The 20,159-nt window shown below is 35.3% G+C and overlaps 1 long non-coding RNA gene across 3 annotated transcripts in view; it reads right to left on the reverse strand.

Annotated features, from left to right (window-relative positions):
• Positions 1 to 467: 467 nt before the first annotated feature.
• Positions 468 to 20,159, reverse strand: part of LOC127436379 (uncharacterized) — a 21,078-nt gene continuing 1,386 nt past the window's right edge. The window contains exons 3-5 of one of the 3 annotated variants that reach the window (XR_007896384.1): positions 20,150 to 20,159; positions 16,952 to 17,020; positions 468 to 3,203 (exon numbers count right to left, since the gene is read on the reverse strand). The exon at positions 20,150 to 20,159 is cut by the window's right edge and continues 56 nt beyond it. This is a non-coding gene — a long non-coding RNA (uncharacterized LOC127436379). Of the gene's footprint in view, positions 3,204 to 9,325; positions 9,828 to 16,951; positions 17,021 to 17,771; positions 18,021 to 20,149 lie in introns of those variants that run through there. The other 2 variants (XR_007896382.1, XR_007896383.1) reach the window with 2 other exon arrangements.

The raw sequence follows: 20,159 nt of genomic DNA on the forward strand, positions 1-20,159 counted from the left end.
TTCGGAGTAAATTCTAGAGACTGTTGTGCGTGAAAATCCCAGAAGATCAGCAGTTACAGAAATACTCAAACCAGCCCATCTGGCACCAACAATCATGCCACGGTCCAAATCACTGAGATCACATTTTTCCCCATTCTGATGGTTGATTTGAACATTAAATGAAGCTCCTGATCTGTATCTGCATTATTTTATGCACTGCACTGCTGCCACATGATTGGCTGATTAGATAATCACATGGATGATTGTTGGTGCCAGAGGGACTGATTTGAGTATTTCTATAACTGCTGATCTCCTGGGGTTTTCACACACAGTCTCTAGAATTTACTCCGCATGGTGCAAAAACAAAAAAACATCCAGTGAGTGGCAGTTCTGTGGATGGAAATGCCTTGTTGATGAGAGAGGTCAACAGAGAATGGCCAAAATGGTTCGAACTGACAAAGTCTACAGTAACTCAGATAACCGCCCTGTACAATTGTGGTGTGAAGAATATAATCTCAGAATGCTATTCTGAGATGTGGGTTGGCGATGTTTTGGCGGCACGAGGGGGACCTACACAATAGTAGGCAGGTGGTTTTAATGTTGTGGCTGATCGGTGTATCTATTCAACAAAAACCTGAAGACCATTCATTTTAATCCAACAAATACTATTATATCTTCCCAAATTATGTTGTTATTAGCATTGCACATCTACCACATAAATGTATAAATATTCAGCAAAAAAAATAAAAAATACAAAAAATGTGGAGCTTTATAGTAATTGAACAAATATCTTAATATACTTCTCGAAATCCAAATTTATGTTGTTAACACTGCACACCCACCATAGTTTCTAGATACTTAACAAAAACTTTTTGGAGCATTAAATTCATCTAACAAATATCAAAACCGCAGCACTCAGAACAAAATGTTTGGCACAACGGAATTCATTTCTTCATAAATTCTCCTGCCGGTACTTATCTCTAAATCATTGTGGAAACAGTATAAAATAAATTAATACACATATAATGCACGTTACCCCTTCCAGACCTGAGGTGTGTATTTCAAATTCTTGTAATATATTTAACTACAAAAATTATTACTACTGTAATCAAATATTGCACATTTTGAGGGGCTGAAAATGTAAAGCTATTTGCCAATTCATCAGTTGAGAGGACTGCTTTGCATAGGTGAAATCATATATCTTTAATAACAGTTTGTAGGAACTTTCAAGTATGAATTCATTTCTAAATGAATGAACACCAGGGTCTCAAGCAAAGTCAACCAGAACAACTTAAAAAAGCATCAGAAGGAATTTGCTGCCAAACCCTGCCATGTGCTGCACATGCACATCGCTAAGCCGCAATTTTTCACCCACAATTATGTTTTGGTGGAGCGGGGAATGAGTAAAAACTAATAACATGAGCTCTTTAACCTACAAATTTGCATCAGTGTTATCAGAGAGCAGCAGAAAATAAAAACAACATCAACGTCAACTCTCCCATGAAACACAAAAGTTATGACACAATAAGACAAGACTGGCAGAGATAAAGCAGTGAGAACACAGCACACTTCTTCACAATCTTAGGCAGGTGGTTTTAATGTTGTGGCTTATCGGTGTATGTGCATTGTTAACAATGTAATTTTTGCAATCTTCATGCACACTTCCACTTTTCAGAGTTTAGGATCTTAAGAGCTGAAATGTCCATCATTATGAAGCCATAGAAATCCTTAAACAGAGATGTGTTAAACAGTCTAGTTTATATATAACCTATTTATAAAAAGTAATATTGAAGAAATAAAAGTGCCCCCAAATACACATATGCAAAAGAATTACAGGAATTACAATGAACTCCCCTGAGGTTTCCATGAGGAGATTAATGAATACAATTTCTAGATTTTAATGAATACAATTTTTTGTGAGATTGTACTCACAATGAACAATATCTAGTCAATAAAATATTTTAGAGCTGAACATTACTAGAAAAGTGCATACTCACAATAGTTAATATTTCATGTGCTTTCCATGACTTTTAAAGATTTAATTAATTTTCAAATATCCTGATATTTCCGGTTATTCATAAAAATGTGAATCCTGGGATTTGACCCTACAGATTTACACTGTAAATACTAATAGTATTCTCAAATGATAAAAAAAAAGTTTACTCAACTTAATCTTAAATTTTTACTATTCTTACTAGTTTTAATTAAGTTACCATTACTCTCTGAATCCTAAAGTTGTCATTAATAAAAACAATCAAGTGGTCCTAATTAAACAATACGTGAAATCTCACATTTTGGAATCAGAACTCAAATACATAAGTTCTTATGCATTAGTACTTTAAACTTTGGCTTTGAGTACTACTAACTCAAAATTATCAAGTACAAAATTGCTGTCTGCAATACCATAAACACTTGTGTTTGAATAAATGATGTTTGTTTGGTTAAAACAAGGTAACTTATTTTATTTAAAAATGTATTTCATTTGAATTCTTATGACTATTGTTGTTTTGTTTTTTTTGTAGCTGGTTGATAATTAAGATTTTTGTGAAGTCACCATGAGGGTGATTAGTGTTAACTCTGGTGAACTTGGAGCCTGTTAAGTTTAAGCCATTCTTCTTTACTCAACTGTACTATACAAAAGTGCAGATTTATGTGCACTAAGAAGTTCTGAGTAGAGTCCAGTGTGCCATATGGCTAATCTAGAGTCTAGTCATAATTTCCCTTATACTATATAAGACATGTTATAACCCAATTTAAATAATTAAATCAAAACAACGATACTTCAGTCATAGATGAGTTAAGCATAAATCATAAACATTAACTAGTTAATGTTACTTAAAAATTTTGGTTCAGTTTACTTGAGCCAAATAAGTATGCTTACTTAGAAAAAGCATGCAAACCGATTGCCTTGAAAAATCTAAGGTCAACTAATTCGATTTTACAGTGTATGAATGGACATCCCAGCATTTAGTACAACATTAACTTAAGTTGAAAATTCTTAAGACGCCAAATAAAATGACTGGAAAATTGACCTGTTACGTATGATAAGATCAGATCAACCAAACTTTTTTCTTTGGACCCATAGGAAACAGAAGATCAGACACCTTTTTTCGGCAGGCGCAGAGGTAGCAGTGAGCTCACAGCAGTGGTGGTCTCTCCTGGGCCCCCACAGGCACGTGTCCACAGGAGTCCTCAATTACAGAGGTGAAATCTGAGGTCAGCCTCTGTAGAGAGAGCAACACAGGGCATGACCCATGAGTCAGAAGTGCTAGACTGGGAGCAGGCTGGTCCCCATTGAGAGGGGGTGTGCTGTTTGCTTTATGTAGGTAAAGAGCACTAAAACACAGACAAACAGAGATTAAGAGGTGAACCCATTAGGACTGTCACTCAGAGGGCCCCTCCATCAACTCCGATTAACTCCTTTGACCTCTGCCTGCCATCAGAAGACGCTGAATGACCCTAACGCCTTGCCGCGGCCATGACCGAAACAAGAGTGCAGCTCCGGCGTTTGACTGACAGCAATCACAAATAATGATATAATATATAATTATCTGTGGTATAATTGTTTGATAACAAATCATATTAAATATGAATAATATAATAATACAAGATTAAATAACAAATTTAATACAAAAACATTTATACAAGATTTAGATCTTATGTTTATTTATTCTTCTATCTTTAAAAAAATAATTTAGTTTTCATTGTATAACTCAAACATTAAAAATATACAAAAACAAAGCTAAAGTAAATAAATAAATAAATAAAGTTATGTGTAAGAGTCATTTATTAACCAGCATAAACAAGTTCTGATTTTGTCATCAGTATTGACTAAGAATTTACAATCCCAGTCCTACCAGTGCAAACAGAAAAATTCTAGATATCACACAGTGCTTTAAATAATGTAGTTGCACAGAATGTACAACTGTCCGAAAAACTGATTCATGTTTCAAATTAGTCAAACTTCTGTCAAACCTGCCTTTGATGAAGTAGCAGCCATATCTCACAGGTAACAAGTTATTACTGTGTCTTTTTCCATGAGGAAAAGTTCAAGAGTTTAATATTTCCAGATGAAAAAAGTTAGGATTAACATCAATGTCATTTCGGATCCGTCAGGATACGCCTGCATAATGGGTGGGGCAGCTGTGCTACAGTAAAGGTCTGAAATCACAAAATGGAGGACAGTTCGACAACATGGTGGTCACCTCAGATAGAAGGATACGCGTCTATGTCCACGCAGGCAGGATAAGACACAATGCATTAAATTATGCAGACATCAATATTAGAAATAAAAGCATCATATCTTAGTCAATGAAGTCTTTACATTTTGTAATGAAAAATCCAGTGCAGTATTATTGTTCTTGCCCGGTAGCAGAGCTTGGATAACCTTGAACTTGTGTGCCAGAACATCATATTGATGGTTACATTATGAATTAATTCCAGAAAAAAAAGGCAACAAGGAAGAATAATTAAATAAATAAATAAACAGCAAAAACAAATAATCATGTTGGTCAAAGTAAATGGGTTATAAATAAGACAAGAGAAAAAGTCATGCAAGTTACTTTCTACATGCGAAGGTTTTCTATCTGAACTACAGATTTCCTGAGCAGTTGTATGAAGATTTTGACTGACACTCACAAATCATTGAAAGCTCACAACCGCCAGTAAAATCAGAGTTGAGATTTTTGAATATTAGTTTAAAGAGACAAGTAAAGTAAAATGATCAATATAAAAAAAATGAATGTTTTGCAAGAATTTTGCAAATAAGTCTTCAACAAACAATTTGGCAAATAATTATAATAATAATAATAAAGCTTTTTATGCTTTTTTAAAAAAAAACTTTTTATGCTTTTTTTTTATTGCTTTTTTTACGTTTACAAAAAAAATTACATTTTTCTGAATGCTGTGAATTTATTGTATGTCATTCTATTATAGCTTTGTAATAGTACAGTATTGTAGAACTGCTTCCCATCATTTAAACTGATGTGTAATCTTTGTTCTAGTTATTTATTCCATATACATTTAACTAATGCATAACCTTTGCCCCTGTTGATTATTTCAGAAAGATCAAATTACTAAAAGTAGTGAGATGCATATTCAGTAGAGCAAAGAGAAACACAAACCTAAGAAAATATGTCAAGCGCTGAATTACATTCAAATGTACATGCTGAAAAATGGAAATTCAAAGTGCTATTTGTATTTATTTTGACACAAAGGAATCAGGAGTCCAAAACACAAAAACAGGAAAGAAACTATTAAGGTAGGAAAAAAGCTGGGATTTTCAGTGCCACATGCAATATAATTTAATTGTTGATAAAACCTGAGTAAAAGGTTTTAGATGTTAGTTGTACATTATAGATGTTTTATGTTCTTTTCCTCTTTTGTTTTCTGACTGAATGATATAAAATTGTACAATTAATGCTTTGCTTAACAAAACTTGATTTGTCCTCTTTTTTTATTTCTCCACCAGTATGAAGAGATTAAATAAAGACAGAAGCTTACTCATTTAAAGAAAAGAAAGAAGAAAAAAAAGATTAAAAAAATTGGGAAATTCTCAATACCTTAAGAATTAAAATATTCCTAATAAACTTTTGAATCAGAAGAGATTTTACTTTGGAGGGATTTAATATAGTGTAGGATAGGACAGTTATAAATACATGAATCATGGCTCGCCTGTCTCTGAATTGCTGAAGTAAAGAGACAGTTCAATCTGCAGTGTACATTTTAATTTAAATCACTGTTTATTCCTTTTGTAGGAGACCTGTTTGGTCTATATAATTAGACTAACAGAACAATTCAAGTTTGAGAGGAATAATCTATTTAAATGCCCACTTATTTTTTATTTTTTTGAAACATACAAACTTACATTTCTTATTTATTTTATTAAGTGTTTTTTCCCACATCATTAAATAGGCAAATGTTAATATTTCAATATTAAAAATGAACTGAATAAAAATGTAAATAGAATCAAAGGATTTCTCAATAGCAGAAAAGATCACTTTGGCTGAAACTCAAATTTCATGTTTTCTTTTTCTTTAAATAAGCTTAGATATGATGATTTTACAGGCCTATCTTGAAATTTAAATTCTAGCTTTTATAATGTGCAAGCTATACTAAGATTAAAATCCAGTCCAGTTTAAGAATGACATATAGAAGAAATAAGATATTTAGCATATTACAGTTCATCATTCACACGATGTTCTATTTTTACACATGAACAACTGCCACCAAGTACTACAGTAACATTATGTAGGAAACATTTTATCATCATGTTCTTACTTTGACGAGTAAATAGGGATTCATTAGCAAGAAAGTTATGTTTGACATTATGAGCCTAATTTGTCTGTATTCGACAGTTGGACAAAAAAAAAAAAAAAAAAGAAAAAGAAAAAAAAGTAGAAAAGTAGCTTTTAAAATTTGTTTTAAAAGTAACTCACCTTAAAATATTCAGTCTTGTGAGGGAAAGGGGACAAATATAAAGATAGATCAACAGAACAGACTTTCTTCATGTCCACTTCACCAGAGCTGAGTCACACGGCTCATAGGCATGCTCAAATCTCTAGAACTTTCTGCTGAGCACTTTGTGTTTGGAGAGAGGAGCAGGATGCTGTGGCATTATCCCACACTTTGAATACCTCTAAAAAGTCCAAACAATCCCAGACAAATGGAGGATTGTTTTATAATAAAAATGAAATACAAGAAATAAAATTAACAAGTGGACTATTTCTTAGGTGACATTTGCAGCTATACAGAACCAGATAGACCACTTCAAGCTGCAGGTTAAAGGGCACTAACATAAACCAAATAAGTCATTATCCTAACAAATGACTGGCAAATATTTAACCACAAATGAACTCCAGCCCATGGTTACATTGAAATGTTAGCTTCTAAAAAGGTTTTAAGTTGTGTTAAATTATCAATTACTTTTTATACATTAAAAAAGATTTTAAGGGAGGTCCAACAAATTCTACTCTGAAAAAAAAACTTTATAGATTGTTTAAAACAAACCTTAAACCTATAAAACTGCATGCAGCACAAATTAATCACTATGTCTGTATCCAACACACAGTTTCCCTGAAACACTGCACAGACATCTTTCAATGCTGTTTACTCCCTCCAAAATAACCTCCGATGCATGTTAAATTTCTATCATCACTTCAAACAGCCAGTCCATTCTGGTTCATTTATAAATTTTAACAAACCAGTCATTCTTCATTTCAAGTGCTAGAGAGCTGTGTGAGAGAGAAGGGAATAAGTGTAAGTGTATTGTCACTAAGTGTTTTCTTTACTTAAGCGGTTTCTTGCAACTGGGCGGCACTTAAAAAGATCTGGCTCTTAAAAGCCAGTGCAGCCTGCTTTAGCATGCGCCACGTCACTTCGCCTCCGAATTGACAAGACCTCCAGGATTTGCCCCAGCCGAGCCTTCTACACCTAGTCAACCCTCTCTCCTGCAACCTATAACACTGGAGTGAGGGATGTGCCGGACCTGGTCCATATGGTGCACACGGAGCTCTCTGGTTGATGAAATTCTTTAGATTAAATGTTATTTAATTGCCAAATCTGCTCATTTCCTCTCTATATTACAAAAAGAAACATGGTTTTAGTGATGGAAATCAAAGACCATGAAATAAACTTTTCAGTGTAATTTCCTGAGCACAAACTGAGTTCAGCTTTGGACTAAATCTAGAAACTATTTAATGGTCAATGGTCTTCGTAACAAATAATTTGCACCAGACTAGCATCTGTCGATGGTCTTGGTTACATACACTTTGGACAAATTTCAAAATACGGCATGAAAAATTTTCCTGTCTGCAAATTCCTTACTACTGCTTCATCGTTTCTTAATTATTCCTGAAGGAAACAATGGCCAAGAGGTCAACACCTCAATTGGGAACATGAATCTCTGCCTAGGTAATAGCCCAAAGGTCTACCCTCAAATCCATAATAACATCCAATTTTCAGAACTCTACGGAATGAGGCACATGTCATTGCTGGCGTTCAAGGACATTATTCTGGTTAAAATTCATTTTAAAATGATGATTATAGGTCAGTGGAGGCTCATTATCACAACTGATTATCTTGTCATGGTTTTTTCGACTTATTTTTTGTTCCATTAATTGTCTGTGCGTGAGTGTTCTCCCGATGGGAATCCCAACCTTTAATAGGCTTAGGTGAACATGGTGCAATATTGGCCTGGTGGCTGCAAGGCAACGTCTACTGTCGTCGCTCTAGTTCTAAGGCCCGTGTCAACTGAGACCCAAGAGATTTGCACACTCAAGTACCACGTGCACTGCTTTTGACCTACCAGTATTGAGTCGTTTAAAATTTCTGCGTTTACTCAGAACGGTTATTGCACTGTAAATGGTAAGTAGAGTGAGTTATGCTTCATTACAAATGTGCACAACTTATCTGATCTCCCTTTAGGTACTACTACAGCTAAGAATTGTGTTATCCTAAAGTAATGAATCTCCAACAAGACACATTCACTTAAATTTGATCCAGAATGGAATAAAATAGGACTTTATTGATCCCAAGAAGGAAACTGAAGAGGTTAATTTATTTATTTTCAATAAACTTTTATGGGTGTCAAGATTGGACGTGACTGCCCGTTCTGTCGGGGGTTTCTCCACTCAGCCCGGTGCAGTTTGGCGTGGTTGGGGGTAGGTGCTTTAGATGCCAGCAGTCATGAGTGTGCAGGCCATAACAAAAGCAGTCTTTATGTAGCATGCATGCTGATCCAGCAGCCTACTTTTTGTGCTGCGTTTCACACGTCCAGTTTAAAGGGGACAAGAACAAGCCACAAGAGAGATGCAGAGATTGACTACTGTCTTCCCACGGCCATGCTAAAAACACACCAATAAAAATGCAAAGCACTCTGTAAAAAACATCAGGCAGCCTGTGAAGTGTGCCATGAAATCTAAATTAATTGGTTTAATATTACAAAAATACTACCAAATATGACCGAATCAACCTGACAACAAAAGTAATTTTAAGGATAAGATCAGATATAAATAGCTCTCTAGGATGTAGTTGCCAATGCACACGATATCAGAAGGTCATGAAGAAAATCATGTTGTAGATTTGCCACTACACTATATAAATTAATTATCAGGTAACCTAAAAATGTGCTAACAATTACATTAAAAAAATTCAGGTCAAAAGTATTATTTAATGTTGGAATCAACCAGACTACATTAGACAATACCAACAAAGTATTTTTAATAGTTAGATCAGGCAAAAATGTACAGTAATGTATCCTAAAGGTAAAAACGGCATGTTACCACATTTTAGTGTAACCTTTCTTAAAAATTAAACTTCTGAGAAAAATGAAAGGTTAAAAAAAATAATAGTTGTAGTGTCAAGTCTATAAAGGTGTGAAGTTCAGCACCTCAGCATTGACTCTTGATGGCTTCATATCTAAAGCACTTTTGAACCAAACATGCTACAGCATTATTTTCTGTAATACAGTGTAATATTCCATATGAAGCGAGGGTCACACTAGGCTTTGAGCACGCTAATTTTTTTGGACAATACAACGGTCAAGGAAATACCATGCAGGAGGTCTTCTGGTTTTAATAAATTATACTTCACTAATAACAAATAATATTATATTACAAATGTTAAAATATACAGTTCTTCTTACTTTCCTGCAACAATAAAAATATACAGCTTTGAAATATGTAATTCTTTGAATAGTCAGCGTGTGATTTTTCAATCTTCTGTTGGTCACGTGTCCTCCCATCATGCCGATTTGCAGTTCTGAGTTTACCAAGATTTAACTTTGCTATGCAGTGTTGTACGAAATGTCTTCCCATCTTGCATTTACAGCCTCCCATGTGATTAAAAAACTATAAAGATAAATTACCAAAAATTATAAACTGAATATATATTATCAATATAATAATTCAGATAATTAAAATGCATTACATTATTGTGGCATTGATAAGACAATATAAAAGGCTTTAGAAGGCTATATATATACACACACACACACACACACACACACACACACATATATATATATATATATATATATATATATATATATATATATTATTATTATTATTATTATTAAAAAGTTTAGGGTCACTTCCTCATTCTTTTTTATTTTTTTTTATTTTCACATTTTAGAATAATAGTAAAGTCATCAAAACTATGGAATAATAGAAATGGAACTATGGGAATTATGTTGTGACTAAAAAAATCCAAAATAAATCAAAACTGTGTTATATTTTAGCATCTTCAAAGTAGTCACCCTTTGCCTAGAATTTGCAGAAATGTACTCTTGATATTTTCTCAACCAACTTCTTGAGGTATCACCCTGGGATGATTTTTAAACAGTACTGAAGGAGTTCCCATCTATATGCTGGGCACTTATTGGCTGCTTTTATTATTTGGTCCAAGTCATCCATTTCAAAAACCTTTTTTTAAATAAAATTTTAGTTTTGTAATTAAATAAATTAATATAGTGCCACAATTATATTTTGTTTACAAAACTAATTTCAAACATTTAAGCATATGCTTTCAGATCCAAAGATGTTTAAGATCATGAGAAACATTTCAGGCAAGTGACCACAAACTTTTGAATGGTAGTGTATATATATATATATATATATATATATATATATATATATATATATTTTATATATATTTTATATATATATATATATATATATATATATATATATATATATATATATATATATTAGTTTGTTTCCATATTACTGAACATAAGCCTAACTACAGTCCATAGCACACCATTTTGCAATTTAATTGATCAATCTGTCTGTTAGATTACTAAGGCTTCTCACTTTGGTTGCGTTGTGTCACAAACATAGCATTTTTAGGCCGCTGTGTCAAGTTAAATGTAGTTTGAAACTTAGAAAATCAAGCCTCGAGATCCCTGCATTAGGAGATGTGCTTCGTCCAGGTGTGTTTGAGCGCAAGAATGTGTTCTCATCTTGTGCTGCTACTAGTGTCAAGAAAGCAGGAGTGTGGTTTGTTATCTATGCAGCTGGAGTTTCGCTTACTGCCCCCTGCTGAAAATAGGTGGTACTACAAGCTTGAATTGCTTCGATGATAAGAATATTCCATATTACGGTCTGGGGGCATGACTAATTGCATTAATTTTTTAAAAGTGTTATTTTTTATTTAATTAATTGAACTGACTTTATGCATTAAATTGACAGCCCTAATACATAAACAGTATATATATATATATATATACAGCATGTCCACTGGTTTTATGGCATGAATACATATACACATTGTATAAAATACATGGTGTCACATTGGATCAAAGATTTATACCAGTAAACATTTGTCTAATTAACTCTATCTGCAATATGTACATTTTAAAATAATTAAAATAAATGATAACTAACCAATTTCTTACCAGTTCTTTGAGACAAAGTATAAAGTAAATACATATATGATGAATGTTTTTTGCAATGTATAAAGTACCATAATTTAATCTTTATTAATCATGGAAAAGTGTGTGATTACTTAGTTAAAGCAATTTTTAAAACACAATACTGTTTCTTAGTCTGGGGTATTGTGTAACTGTCCCACCCTGTACATGTGCATGTATGCATGAGTGTGACAGAGGACATATGGAAAGTACGAAGTTAAAGCTCAGAGGATTGGGCCATGAGCTCATGCTGGGATTAATTATGAAGACCCGGTGCTTCTGGTTCTGTCTGTGTGCGCGTCTAAGAAGCTATGTGTCAGCACTGCAGCCATTCAAACTGCTAACAAACAACAGTCCTGAATGGGCTCCATTTAATCAGGTATGCTCTGTCTTCTTATTCTGTCTCTGTGTGCAGTAAAACACATGCATGCAGGACCATGCACAGGCTAAATAAGCATGTTCAAGTGTGATAATCAAATTATTGTTGGTGTTTGCTTGAGGGTTACCAGGGGCCTCTCTTCAGTCTTATTCCCATATAAGAATTAATCACTCACCAGACATCTGAGGTGTTGCTTCGCACACACACACACACACACACACACACGTTGGTGCAGCTATCATTATGAGGACTCTCCATAGACATAATGATTTTTATACTGTACGAACTATAGATTCTATCCCCTAACCCTAACCCTCACAAAAAACTTTCTGCATTTTTACATTTTCAAAAAAAACATTGTTTAGTATGTTTTTTAAGCGATTTGAATTATGGGGACTCTAGAAATGTCCTCATAAACTACATTTATAGCATAATACCCTTGTAATTACCAGTTTGTAACCTAAAAAAATTTCCTCGTAAACCACCCAAACCCACATACACACACACACACACACACACATACACACACATGCACAAACACATTCCCAGGGAGATGGGCAGAGTTTATCATGACAACCAAGGAAGGGCAAAAGAAGGTTGAGAGACAGGAGAGAAAAGAGAAAAAGAGAAGAGAGGGTTCCTCTGCATGTTAGCTTGGTCTCTATTGACCTGTAAACCTTTGTGACTGGAACAAATGCAAATGGCGCTGACTTGCTCACACAAAATACTAAAGGGCTATTCAAATGAGCCACTGCCAACAATGCAACAGTGGCCTACCCCTGGAGCAGCCCTCGTCTGGAGCTGAGAGACGCAGTCCAGCGTCAGGGCCTTCAAACTCAACGCTAACAACAGACTAATCAAAAACAAAACAGGTCCATACAATTTCACTATTCACATGTTTGTTTTTATAACCTGACCGACTGAATATCTCTGAAAATTTTAAAACCAAACTTTCTTTGAGCAAATTATTCAAAATAGTAGTCTTAAATGTATTTGATTTAGAACAGTAAATTGAGTCTGTTCTTTGAAATGACATGGGCATTTCTAAACGTTCTGTCTTCAATGCTTTGTGGAGTAAACTTATCAGGCAATCCATCATAGGATAACAAGGGGAACTGCTTTAGGCTAACAAAATGGCCACTTGAATGTGGGAAGGGAGATTATTTCTCAGTACAGCGCTTGAAAGATTTAATACAATGGATAGGCAGACAGTCAGAAGACGTCACAATTAGAGTTTTAAAGTTATAAAACACATAGTTCTAAGGTTTATACTTTGTCTATTGCAAAAAGTTTACTTATATTACTATGCAACAACAGCAACACAAACAACTCCAATGATCAAAGCATGTGTGATATGTAAGATGAATGCCTATGTTACATCAAACCAAACTCATTTGTAATTATGACCGGCAGGAAGGTGGATGATGATGCATGAATGAGTTCCAGCGGTCATTTAATGTCAGTCAAAGATAAAAACATATTAGTCATAGTCTGACGGTGAGCTGAGGTAAATCATTTCAAAACATCAATAGTGACAAGCACTTCACTTTCTAATTAAACAGTTTATGCCTGTACCACTTCAAAAATGTATTACGTCAAACAAAATGTTTCTGTAAGTGCGTTCATATTCTGTATCCTACAGCTAAATAAAAAGTATAAAGCTGTTTAATGGCAAGGTAAAGGTACACTGAGAAAAATGGCAAAGTCTTAAAGGTGCACTCGGTAATCTTTCCCCATTAAAAAGTTTTACTCCAAAAGAAATTAACTGTAATTTTGAAACATATGTATAAAATCATGACCATTCACATGAGATGAAGACTTTAGTCATTTCAGTAACCTTATAAAAGCTGTTTTATTATACATGGGGCAGGGGCGCCCTCGTGGAGGCTGCCATTTTAGAATCACATGACCAGCTGAATACTACTTGCTAAATGTCAGTAACAGTCTTGTTATTGGACACTTTCACTCATGGATTAAAGTAATCATGACTGATTGTGAATAGTGAATTTCTACATTGGCATCTGTAACTGAAAACTCTTGACTTTGACTGGTGCTGCATCCACACCACTAGGTGTCACTGTAAGTCCAAGATGACACAAACAAAAAGTTATTGAGTGCACCTTTAATTAACTGGTTTGATTCAAGTAAAACATTTGTACTTAACATCACTGAATCAGCTTGAATACATTAGGTTACACCAACTAAACTAATTTGAAAGTTTAGATCAGGTAGAAATATTTCTTTAAGGTAACAATTGCAGGTTAAGACTTTCACAGTGTACAGTATGATGTGGTATAAACTCATACAAACATTTGTCCATCTGACTAAATATTAATGAGTAGAGTTGAAATTATTTTATTTATGAAAAAAAGAGACATGAAACCGGCACAGCTAAAAATCGCTTGGTTGGGACAATTGTCAGTTATACAGTTTAGCGTTGATTATCCTTTTATAGGATATATTTTATGGAAACATGCTGTGATTGACCAATCAGAATCAAGTATTCACAAGAACTGAGTAATAAATATCTATATGTAATATTTCACGCCAAATTGCATGCCACCATGTGGAACACATCCCCTGTTTGTCACTTTTCATCCTGTTAAAGGACTGCAGAGGCTGGAAAGAAAGTGTAGCACTGGACCTGAGAGAAACCAGTCATGACATGCTAGTAATGCTTATACCACACATTTCACCATCTAAACTACTGAACCCATTGTGTGAAAACTCTCTTTTTTGTTAAGCTTTTGTGAGTGTGGTGGTCTTTGCTAGATACAAGGAACATTTCTGTTCCTCTGCAAAAAGGGCATTAAGTGCTACCAGAGAGAGCACTGGAACATGCAAGAAAACATCTGGATGACACCTGCAAACGGCACATGACCTGAGTACATCCACACTGCAGGAGACAGGAAATTGGTATAATGTGTGAAAGAAACCGTTAGATGATAGAGTAATGAAGATGAGTGCATCTCAAGAACCAGCTGTTCAAAGTAGCTCTCCTCTTTCTTTTCCTCCACTATACAATGTGTGTAATAATTAATGGAGATATCCTAAAGATTAGGGTTGGGTATCGCCAACTACCTCATCGATACAATACACACCGCTACTCTTGCGATGCATACAGTATGTCACAATTCAACCCTTTGCGATGTATTTCAATATCATAATTGGATTGCAAATAAAACTGCACCAAATGTGCAAGAGAGATCCGGCATATCCGTGATAGAAAGAGTGAATATGTGGTTTCAGTGTGAAGTTTTCTCGTGTCTTTAGGACATGATATGAATGCCCAAATAAATAAATAAATAAATATTGTAATATATCAATATAAGATTGGATCAGCACAGCCCTACTAATGATATTCTAATGCAATTCTGAGTGTTCAAAAAGTTTTGGAGTGCTGAATCTGTGTAAATAAAATGCAGAGGGTTGTACTGGGAAGCTTTGCAAAAGATCACAAAGACAAAATATTTTAGGTCTTGTCAGGGTAATTTCACGCATCCAGAAATCCATGTAATATCAACATGTCAACCTACAGTACAAAGTGGTGAACATATTCAGAGAGAGACAGTCACAAAGAAGCCAGAAACCAACGCTGCACACAAGACAACAACTTCACCACTAAAATAAATTATGTTTGATCAGTGCGGTTATGAGCACAGCCATGCTGAAGTGATCATTTTCAAACAATCGGGATATTGCAAACCTTTCATCCCTAAATCTGCCTCTAATTTCAATAAAGCTGATGCAATGGGAGACTAACAGGTTGATATTCATCATTCTTCTGCTCGGCCCACCGTAGAAACAAGCTCTCAAAGACGTGTCCTAGATTTGAACAACCCCACCGTCTGATGTTCTGATCATGTGATTATGTATCAGAACATTTGGGATTATGTAATACATTTCATGTGTGTTCTAATTTACAAAGAACATTTCAATAACACCGGATATATTACTAGCATTAAGCCTGAAGACTGTGTGCAAGATGCATTTAAAGGAATGTTCCTGTTCAATACAAGTTAAGCTCAGATGACAGCATTTGTAGCATAATGTTGATAATCACAAAAATAAATTTCGACTTGTCCCTCCTTTTCTTAAAAAAAAAGCAAAACACTGGTTTACAGTGAGGCAGCACTTACTATTGAAGTGAATGGGGCCAACCTGTAAATGTTAAAATACACACTGTATCAAACATTTAGCCACAGAACATAAACAATTGACATGTTGACATGGTTTCAATGTGATAAAATCGCTTACTAACTTTTATATGTAAAGTTATATCCAACGCTGTAATCCCTAAAACCATAAAAGGACCATAAAAAACAACTATTTAAATAACTTTACAGCTCAAATAATACACAAGTTTTAACAGAAGAATTAATGTACAGTAAGTGCTTTAATTAAATGATAAGCTTCACATTTGTGCCTCACTGTAACCTCGATTTTTTTCTTTTTTCTTTTCTTTTTTAAGAAAAGGAGGGATAAGTCTAAATACATTTTTGTGGTAACCCATATTATGCCACAAATGCTGTCGATTAAGCTTAACTTGTATTGAACCCGGAATATTCCTTTAAGACTGTATAGAGAAGAATGTGTCAATTATATAAATTGTAAAACATTGTGTCTACACTGGAAGTGACCATTAGAAACATCACCAGAAACACCACGAGCTGGCTTCGATGTAAAAAACTGTAATGAGACGTCCAACATCTGTAGGCGTGTTGCACCGGGTGATTCCAGTATAGACAGCTTTATTGATTAAAATGGAAGCAATCTAGTTTCGTCATGTCACACCCCATTGCAAAGGTCTGGTGAGGACACAGTAAAATAATTGTTATTTTAAAAGTAACAGGTCAATGGAAAGCATCCATAGTTTCATTAAAATTTTGCCAACTCCACCAAGAATATATACAACGCATCAGTTTAAATATTTGCACATCCAGAATAATCATTCTCTATAGTTTATTTTTATAAACGTATCCTGTCACATATTCTGTAACATTTCACTTTGGATAAAACTTTGGATACTTTGGATAAAAGCGTCTGTCAAATGAACAAATGTACAAATCATGCCTTTTCGATGCAAAATATGAATTTATTCATAAAACTTGCTTATGATGACTTGGAGTAGCACTGCTAAATGTGTGTTGATGATGGATTTAGTTTGTCACGTTGTCTCTCACCTGCACATCCTGCCACTCGCAAATCTCGCTCTCTGTGTCATCCGAAGTTCCTTGGAGGCTTCCCGACGCCTGTGAACGACAAATAACAGCAATGATAAACATTCAGTGAAACTCACAGAGAAAGCATTGCTCAAATTCATCATAAAAGCAGCACAAACAGTTTGATTAATTTCAATAACTGCTGAGTTATTTCTACTAACTCATGTGTTGCAAACTTTCATTCAATCCAAGATTTTTCTGAGGTCATAACCCGGGTCAGTTGAGTCTGGAATGTAAAACCAAACCGGAGGGAGGTGAAAAGGACCCTCTTGGATTGTTTAATTTGCTCAGAGGATTCATTAACTCATTCTTGACTTGGGATCTCAGATCTTGCTCACTCAGCCCAAAAAATAGATGCTTTCTTGGCAGTGCAAAAAAATAAAAATAAAACTAAGTTCAGCCAGAGCTAAAACACACGCCAGATTGCAGAAGGCCGATTCAGAGCAGAGGCCCTGGGTTTCTCCCCCTCTCTAGAACGATCAGCAGTGGAAAGAAAAGCCATTTCCCTGTCCTCAGATGAACTCAAACATGAGCTTCCTGTTAGACACTGGGAGGAAACACCCAGCACAGCAACCTCACACTAACAGAGGAAGGCCTTCACTGCTGAATTCTTCACTGCCTGCGAAATTAGGTCAGGCACTTAAAGAGATCCTAGCTCATACCCACAAGATCTCCCTCTAAAATGAATGCACGCACACACACACACAGACAAAATAAAAACACACAACCTCAGATCTCCCATACATACACACTCACACAAGATGCACACAGAAAACGTCACCTGATGTCTTCACGCATCACATATAAACCACAGCGCCGAGACTGCAGAATATGTGCCAGTCTGGCTGTCCACTGGTGCACCCTGAATCTGAGCAGATTAAGCACATCCCCCTGTGCTCTAACGCTCTGTAATGCTCCTGTCGGCAGCTCTTGCTCACATCTGTGCAACCTTTAAGTGCCAGTTTCAGATAGGCTACGGGCTAAAAGCTTGGGACACGCCCCTGACCTCAGCTGACACTACAGGCCACTCAAATCATCAGGATGCTTGTATCTTAGAGAGGCGCACAACAGCGACGATTGATTGTGTGAATGTGTCAGGTTAGAGGAGGCGCCTCCCCTCCCAGTGGTGATTTCATTTTAAATTTCAAATGATGTGTGAGTAGGGTTAGCTGAGGTGAACCAACTTGGATATGGGCCAACGACGAGGCAGATGTATTTATGACTCGGCCTCTGTAAAGTGTGCGTAGGATTATTCACCTCATTGTAATCTTGGAGGGCTCGGTTCGATTTGCTCAATTATTTCATGCTTTTCATGTGTGTGTGTCAGTGTTTTAGCAATAGACGACTGTAAGCAAGCTCCTGTCATCATTACCACATAATTTCAAAAGACCAAGAGAAACTCTCAGATTGCAGTATCGAGGCCAGGTCATGTTGACACATTACATGCTTGGCCTTCTGTCTTTGCAAGGGAAAAGGGAGAGCATACAGAAAATTCAAGACCAAGCACAAAAGCACAGGAGGGATAAAGAAAAAAGCAAGAGAAAAAAAGAAAATCGGAGAGAAGGAATATGACAATACCATACGCCAAATTTCTGACATCTGTTGCAGAGAGTATGGGGAGACATTCCTGTGGGATTGACAGTTTGGCGTGGCTAGAGCACCAGGGGCCAGTCATGGAAAGACACTTCCAGCTTGCACACACTCCGAAGCCAGATCTGGCCTCGGTCAGAGACTTTCTGCATCGGGCTGGCCTGAGCTTTCCTGCCTTGAGTTACGTAGCTATGTGTGCAATAGCAGTTTAGTTATTTTCCAAGACAGGAGATGTAAATTGTAAGCTATTTTTGGCAAGATAAGTCGAGTGCTGAGTGACATTAAAACAAGTGGAAACAGATTGCTCGAAATGACCGATGTGATTTTTTTTTTTTTTTTCAGTTGTTTTAGAATGCTGACATCACTGATGTTGTGAATGTCTCCTCCTCTGTCAGAAGGTATACGGCTGGTAAACTGATTGTGGAAAAAAGGAAAATATACAGGCAACATTGTTTGCCATTGTTTATGGAGAGTGTTGGGTCATATTAAGCGGGAAAGCATATGCAAAACATCTGACCAAGGCATTATGTAAAACCTAATACAAACAACTATTTTTTTTATTTTATTTCATCTTCTTCTCTACTTGGTTTATGTCAGTATTTTTGCTACTCAAACATGCAAACAAGCAACAATGCGAAGCTTCTGGCTTTATCTAATGCACTGCGATAATTTTATTGGTAACTAGCATAGTTATCAGTCTTTATCTAATTTTCCACACACACACACACACACACACACACATGTTGGTTCAGCTATCATTATGAGGACTCTCCACAGACATAATGATTTTTATACTTCAAAAAAAATATTGTTCAGTATGTTTTTTAAGCAATTTGAAATATGGGGACACTAGAAATGTCCTCATAAACTACATTTATAGCATAATACCCTTGTAATTACCAGTCTGTAACCTAAAAAATCATCCTCGTAAACCACCCAAACCCGCCCACACACAAACACACACACACTAATAAATAACAATCCTCAACAATCCACCATTCCTGCCAAAATTACTACCAAACAGATTGACAAACAATTCAAAACGCATACTTTACAAATAACCGTGGACCAATAAATCTGGCAGTGATAAAATGGTGTTTAAATACTTTCAAACTATGTTAAAGGCTGTTTATGGTCCTTTTGGGTGAAGGATTGGGAAATAGATTTTTTTAGAACATAAGCAGGCCTTCATAACCTGACTTGATAATAGCACAGTCAGCATAACAAATCTCAAAGGAAATTCATTTAACATGTTATAGCATGTGTGTACAAATGTTTGCCTCACAGGCAAATAATGAAATGCAGAAATTCATGCACTAAAATCAATCAAATCTATATATTTCAAAAAAACAAACGCCTTCATCCACTGGATTCCAGTAAAGGACTCCTAATAAGTGCAGCTCATGTTATCCAGAAGATATGAATAGTTCTAATTTACTTTTGGAAGTATTTACATTTCATTTGATGTACAATAGAAGCAATAAAGCACATCTACAAATCTCACTTCTATCATACATTTACCATGTAAACTTAGAATAAGGAAATGTATATTTAAAGATAAAATCCTACCCGATTAAAA

This window comes from Myxocyprinus asiaticus, chromosome 47, assembly GCF_019703515.2.
Source record: "Myxocyprinus asiaticus isolate MX2 ecotype Aquarium Trade chromosome 47, UBuf_Myxa_2, whole genome shotgun sequence".
Lineage (NCBI taxonomy): Eukaryota > Metazoa > Chordata > Actinopteri > Cypriniformes > Catostomidae > Myxocyprinus > Myxocyprinus asiaticus.